General features: G+C 43.0%; 1 non-coding gene across 1 annotated transcript; it reads left to right on the top strand.

Moving 5' to 3' along the window:
- The first annotated feature begins 6,547 nt into the window (after positions 1-6,547).
- On the top strand, positions 6,548-6,679 carry LOC132651743 (small nucleolar RNA SNORA17). Its single transcript, XR_009589314.1, has one exon. It is a non-coding gene; the product is annotated as a small nucleolar RNA SNORA17 (small nucleolar RNA).
- Positions 6,680-7,107: the final 428 nt, after the last annotated feature.

The raw sequence follows: 7,107 nt of genomic DNA, 5'->3' as shown, positions 1-7,107 counted from the left end.
TGGAGCCATGATGTCCTGTTTTCTGTTGATTGCGTTCTTATGCTGGCTTTTAGCCATCTGGTTGTCCTCAGCCTTTGCTGTTTGTTCCTTGAACCTGCACCTAAGACAAGATCCATCCATCTATGGTGTCTGGAAGGCCCTTCAGAATGATGGAAGAGATCCAGAGGAACATGAATAGGTGTGGGCTTTCTGGATGCAGCCACGCAGGGGTGGGTGCCTTGAAGTTTTGGGCATGGGCATCTCAGGTGGTAGCTGAGGGGGCACAGATGCCACAGGTGGAAACAGGGTGAGGTGGGGTGAGGAAGGGAGGGGTCATCCACCTCAGGTAGCAATCATGGGGGATCAGTTCCTCAGAAGGCAGCTGAGCTGCAGCCTACAGGCCTACCAGACACTGTGCTCCTGGGACTCAGTCCATATGATTTTATTGTCCACTTGGTCTCCATAGGAGGACTAATAGAACTGTGGTTTGAGTGGTTTGGGGGAGGGGATGCTGTCTCAAGAATCCAGACACTTCCCTCAGGGGATCGGGAGGGATCCAAAGTCTGGCTGCTGGAGTGGAGGGTCCCTGGGTTCTAGAGACTTTTACTCTCTAGACTATGCAGAAAGGGCAGGGAGTTCACAGTTTATGACTTGTGGACTTGGGAGATAGCCATGGGAGGCCTGGATCTGATCATCACCAACTTCCTTGATGTGCCTTTCAGTCTGGGAAGCACAAAAGTCAGTGTTTTGGACCCAGCCACCTGTTTACTCACAGTCTCTGATCTTCTGCCACTTAGGTACGGTACACACTGGTAGCTGCTGTCTTGGAACCCTGACCTGTGTTCTTCTTTAAGCTCAGAACAATGTGGAACAAAATGCAAAGACACCACGAACTTAAAAGAGCATTGGTGATAGAGGTGAGCGTTCCAGAACTGCCAAGTGTTAGCAAGAAGGGCAGTGGGGAGATGGTGAGATCAGCAACGGCAGAGGAAAGTCCGCAGTGTGGAAACAGGAGAAACACGGCCAGAGGGAAGTGAGGCGATACCTCTGCCCTGTAGAGTGAGTGGAAGAATACAGAAATTTACAGGGCTATTTAGGACTTTGTGTCGGGGAATTTTACATCTCGGATGAGTGGAGAGCAAGAAGAGGCTAGGCTATGACAGTGGAAAGATTATCGTAAGGAGTGAGGCAAAATCAAGCACACAACCTCATATGAAGCATTTAGAAAACATCAAGAAAGCAGCATGTGAACTTTACACATTATATTTGGGGAAATTTAAAAAAAATATGGAGAAGGGATCCAAGATGGTGGTGCTGAGAGGACACTGTTTCTGACAAGCAGGACAGCAGTGACTGCACAGCAACCAAAAGACCAAACGGTGGGCCCTAAAACACTAGCAAGTGTGTTTCCCAGGTAAGAGGAAACCCCACAGTGTGGGAAGCATTTGGGTCTGTTCTCAGGTCACCCAGCTAAACCCCGGAAAAGTTCCCAGGGTCCAGCAGGTGCTCCATAGCTAGTCCAGGACCACATGCCTGTGTGCTCTGGTTACCATCCCAGACTGAACTGTGGGCCTCACAACACCAGAGACTGGGTTTTCCAGTCAAGAGAAAAGCCTACAGTGAACGACCTCAGGTCACCCAGACAATCCCTGGAAAAGGTCCCAGGCTCCAGCAGGTACTCAGCTGCCAGTCCAGAGACCCTCCTGTGCACCTCCTCACCATCCCAGAGAGAACTGTGGGTCCCCAAACACCAGTCTCCGTCTGTCGGGAGGAAAGCCCACAGTAAAGGAAGCATCAGGTCTGACCTCAGGGCACCCAGCCAACCTCCCCCACCCAAAGGTTCCTAGGAAAAGTTCCTAGGCTCCTGCAGGTACCCAGCACAGGGTCACTTGCCTGCACCTGCATGTTCTACTCACTGTGAACCCCCAAACACCACAGACTGGGTCTTCCTGTCAGGAGGGAACCCCACAGTGAGGGAAATATCAGGTGTGACCTCAGGACACCCAGCTAATCTCCAGAAAAGTTCCTGAGTTCCCACAGGCTCTGGGCTCTAGCCCCCTGCCATATGCCTGAGTGCTGTGCTCACCTACCACTGATTACCGCTTGGGTACTGGGGCATAGAGCTCCAACCTTAGACCTACAGACACCTGGGACCCACAGGACTAGCCCCAGATGTTTCTCCAAAGTGCTACCTGTCTCTCTAGCTAACATGACCAAACTGCGGAACTTTCTGGTTCTTCAAGAGGGCTGTGCCCAGCAAACACAGTGTAAAAGCAGCAGCAGCAGCTCACTGAATTCAGAGCAAGAAACCCAGTGGCAGGGCAGATGTCTCCAGGACTTCTCCTGGTGAGAGGAGAGCCCCCTGACTACCAACAAGTCCAGTTACCCCATAGGACCCTACACCTGAGGTGAGCTGTGGCAGTTCCTGAGAAGCACCTGCCATTTGATGACCATATCCACAAAGCTGAGGAGGCTTCCTTCAGGAACAACCATCTACCTGCCAAGGGGATTGTCCCTACCCAAGGATTCCATCAGGCACCAGAAACTAACAGCCAACTCCTGAGATAGCCAGATGGTTAGAGGCCAGAGTAAAAGCACAACCAACAAAAGCCAAAGCAATATGATATCACCAGAACCCAGTTATCCAGGGGCAAGAAGCCCTGGACACCCTAACATAAGTGAAATTCAAGAAGATGACCTTACATCTATGCTTACAAAGAAGATAATGGAGGAAACAAATAAAATGGGTAAAGAAATAGAGGAAGTCTTATATTTATGGTTGTGAGCCTAGCCTTTAATGGCTGAGCCTTCTCTCCCAACAATCAATATATGGGACCTCATGAAACTGAAAGGCTTCTGTAAAGCAAAGGACACAGAACAAAATGACATCCTACAGACTGCTCAGGGTCTTCTGGGATGCTTTGGAAAGTTTGGAATGCTTAGGTCTGTGCTTTCAGTGTACCAAATCAGATTATGAGGACAAGATCTCTCCTTCTCTCCTCATTAAGTTGTATTCTAATCCTATAACCTACCTCATGTTAATATTTCACTCTGCAATACATGGCAGTAAACAGGTATATGAATAGCACATATCAAAAAAATGACAGAGCACTGATATCATTTGTAATGTTAGGGCAACATGGACAGTTTGTTGACAAGCTATGGGAAGTGTTTTATTTAAAAAAGTACTGATGTTGTGGATGATGTATGTTAAGAAAATTAGTCTAGTATCTGTAAATAATATTTCACCAATAAACTTAAAGTGACATGCAGTTATTCTGTTTATGTAATTGGAATCAATGCTCTTTGTATATCATGATTTTAAATAAACATACTAAACTTTTGGTAGAATAAAGGTCACATCTGTCATCCCCTAAGCATTATTTATGTCCAATGTTGAGAAACCTCCACTATTATTATTTAACTCACACAGCTAAATTAAGCTACACTAAGATATTTATTTAAGTGGAAACCATTCATTTTTCTATAATATTGATTTCCAGTTTCAGTGAACTAATAGCTACTGACTTTTAAACTCGTAAATAAAACTTTTTTAGTCCTAATAATAATCTTTAGTCTTGCACTTCAAACTAATGAATTCTTTAGTGGATACTCTTGGGCCACAGAGTAACTTATTTTATGCAATGTATGTATTTTGTGATCTTTGCAAAAGCTTTGGGGAACCTTTCAGACTTCTGCTTACATTTGGATGCCTCAGGAGCTACCTGTAAGAACTATCTAATTCTGATCAAGAATTCTGTTTTTCCCTTGAAAAATGTCCTCCTGTTCCTGAGTTTTGGTGACATAGTGATGATTACCTTTATTCTTGCTTAGATATGTTGAACTTACTTCAAAGCTTTGAAGTTCAGAAATTTAAAGCAGAGATGAAATGCAAATACATTCATGTTGTTTTCATATGGAAATGATATTCCAAATCAGAAATATACTTCTTTGTTGGCCTATACTGAGTCTTATAGAATAAATTAAAGATGCTTACAGGGCAGGCTTGTGGTGTTTTTTTCTTGTTAACTATGCCAAGAGATATTACTAAGGAACTAGGTTATAAAACATCTAGGATTTAAAGGAGTGACTGAAAATTTTTTAAATAAGAATCTGAGGGATTTACTTGTTTATTTCCACATATGTAGTATGTTTACTTTAGTGTTTGAGTTCTCATCTTCCTCTTTTTTGGAAACTAGCTTTGTATTTTACCATTCTTGATTAATCTAGCTATGAATTTGACTTTGAAAAAAATCAAATCAGTTAATAGGAAAGGTACAGTAAAAATAACCTCCAGCCTCTACCTCCAGACTTCATTACTATTAACCATTTGTTTATCTCCTTCCAGACATTGTTGCCTTATAGATGTGTGTGTGTGTGTGTGTGAGAGAGAGAGAGAGAGAGAGAGAGAGAGAGAGAGAGAGAGAGAGATTCACTGAATGCATCTCATTCTGTATATTTGGATTGGACTGGCTCTGTCTTTTTTACAAATATTATCTCTCCTCTGCCTAATGAGGGTTTCTCCTTTTTTAATTTGAGTGTCTCTGCCCTTCACCTGCATTGTCTCCTCTCTGCCACTTGCTATTTTTCTGTTTTCTATATTCACACACATATGTGCTTAACGGCATATGCATAATATATAGGGACATATGTGTGTTGTGTATGTTATATGTTACATATTCAGATTGGGACTGTACATATAAAACACAAATCGGTGGAATGGTTAGTTTTTTTCTCTTTTTATAATCATCAGTTCCTTCTATGAATACTTTTATATATTTGTAAAATATTTTCTTCCTTAGTGATTGAAGTGAATGCTAAATAGTTTTTATAAAGGGTGAAGTGGTGACATATTTCATTATCTTTGAGTTCTGATTTGCATATTTTAGGTTATTATTCTGCTTTTTGACATGAAAGAAAACATCATCCTGTACAGAAAACTTAGCAATAATATTTGTCTTTAGAAAGGTCCACTGTTTGTGTTATCTGGTATGGGAATGGAGAAGGATGATGCACTTTGCTTATTATGAATGTTATTTTGCCTTTGTGAGTAACCATTGGCTTTCTGGAGGTGGTTTATGGAAGTGAAGATGACAGGGTAGGATAGAATATAGCTGCACTCTAGGTGTATTCAGTCTGACTGAGTCACGGATAGCATGTATCTGATGACAGAAGGGAAGTGTTGTGGGTTCTCAGTGGTATCTGTGTTAGGATGGTGGCTCCAGAACAAGGCTGTTTCACCCAGGCCTGGGCTAAAATTAACTAGAAGGTACTTTTGAAGAGAAGGAGTTAAACAATCAATGTTCAGAAAGGACAAGATGGGAATCAATATCGAGTACACCTTCTAAAAGGTATTTTAGGAGACTGGAGGATTAGCATAGATCAAGAAAGAGACACTGAGTCTGGAACAGCAGAGGCAAAGAAGTTTGTCTCAAGGAAACTCAGGTCGTACAGCAAAGTCAAATAAAACTTCCAAACAGAAACAACAAGAACAGAACCCCAGGGTCACCTGTTCTTGGAGTGAGGTTCAACTTGCTTAGGGATCACCATGAGCCTTTTGTGTGACTGTTAGTATAGCTTGGCCTATATGACAGGGATTTGACACGGGCTTCCAGTAACGTGGGACTTATGGCCAAAGCTTCTATTCAGGAAAGGGAATTTGATAGAGTTAAAACAAAATGAGAAAAGGATGTGAAAGTACATGAACAACACTGAGCTCTTATATAAACACAACATTAAAGAAGGAAGTAGGCCATGAAAAGAGAACAGACAACAACATACTATAAGCACCAGCAGATACTTCACAAAACAGCCCGAAAGCATGCCCCAAAACATGATTATTCAACCATCACTGTTTGTTAATAGGGAGCTAGGAATCACCAGTAGCCTAAAGAGTAAAACTAAGATGGTGAAAATGAACAAGAGCTATACAAAGATATAGAGATAATTCAGAGCACTAAAGTAAAATAAATATTTATTTTTATTAATAACTTCAAACTTAACCTGAGTGTTACATTCTTATATCACGAAAGTGGTGGCAACAGAAATAAAATGTCTGCCAGGAAGTGAAAGTGTTGCTCCATAAAATATCTATGGATATATTAAATAGTAAAACTATTATGGGAAAGAGCATATGGAAGGAAAGAGCATTACTAAGGTCAAGAGAATGTGCTAGAAACAAAGCAAAAGAGTTAGAGCACAGGAGAACAACACTGAGCTCTAACACAATGGTTGATGAGCATCTGAAAACAGACAGAAGCTGGACTCATCTTTAATCCCATCACTCAGAGAGGCAGAGGCAGGCAGGTCCCTATGAGTGCCAGGCCAACCTGGTCGACAAAGCAAGTCCAGGACAGCCAAGGCTACACAGAGAAACCCTGTCTAGAAAACCAAACCAAACCAAACCAAACCCCCTCCACCCCCCCAAAAAAAAAAACAAAAAACAAAAACAAAAAAGAAAGAAAGAAGAAGAAGAAACAGACAGAGACAATTGGAGGGAAGAATTTAAAATCCCGAGGAGCACTTCTCTGAGCTAATAATAAAGAGGATGATGATGATGATGATAAAATCTGCTCCCAGAGGCGTTGCAGGTGTGACTGATGTATCACATGCGCTTCAGTAAGTGACAGAGAGGAGAGAGGCTATGTCTACACCCAGTGCTCTGACCTGTGACTACCTGAATGATTAGCAGCCTGACATTCCCTGAAAAAAGTGAGCCTGAGATGACCACCAGGCCAGAGCTTTGAAGGCCTGGGGAGGCAGACCATGCCTGAGAGGACCCTTGCCCATGAGCGGGGCACAGCATTCCTGAGACAACACCAGGCACTCAGAGACCCTGGGAGCCACTAGGAGGAGCAGGTGAGTGGTAGAGAAAGAAAAATAGAAAAATAGAAAAATAGTGGAAGAGAAAGAAAAATAGAAGGATATGGGTACGATGAAGAAAGGCAGAATTGGAGACTCGAGGGCAGTGATGAACAGCCTGATGTGGGTAGTCAGAGATGCTGCCTGGGACCATGGTGGGGTCCTGGCCTATACCAACACTTGGGACCACATCTGGGTTCATGGCCCTGAAGCACAAGGGGGTCTGTTCTCACCCAAAGCCACACAGATGTCCCTGGTCTGGGCTGC

The sequence above is a fragment of the Meriones unguiculatus genome, chromosome 1 (genome assembly GCF_030254825.1).
Source record: "Meriones unguiculatus strain TT.TT164.6M chromosome 1, Bangor_MerUng_6.1, whole genome shotgun sequence".
Taxonomy (NCBI): Eukaryota; Metazoa; Chordata; class Mammalia; order Rodentia; family Muridae; genus Meriones; species Meriones unguiculatus.
The sequence above is the reverse complement of the archived record's forward strand: the minus strand, read 5'-3'. Positions and strand labels throughout refer to the sequence as shown.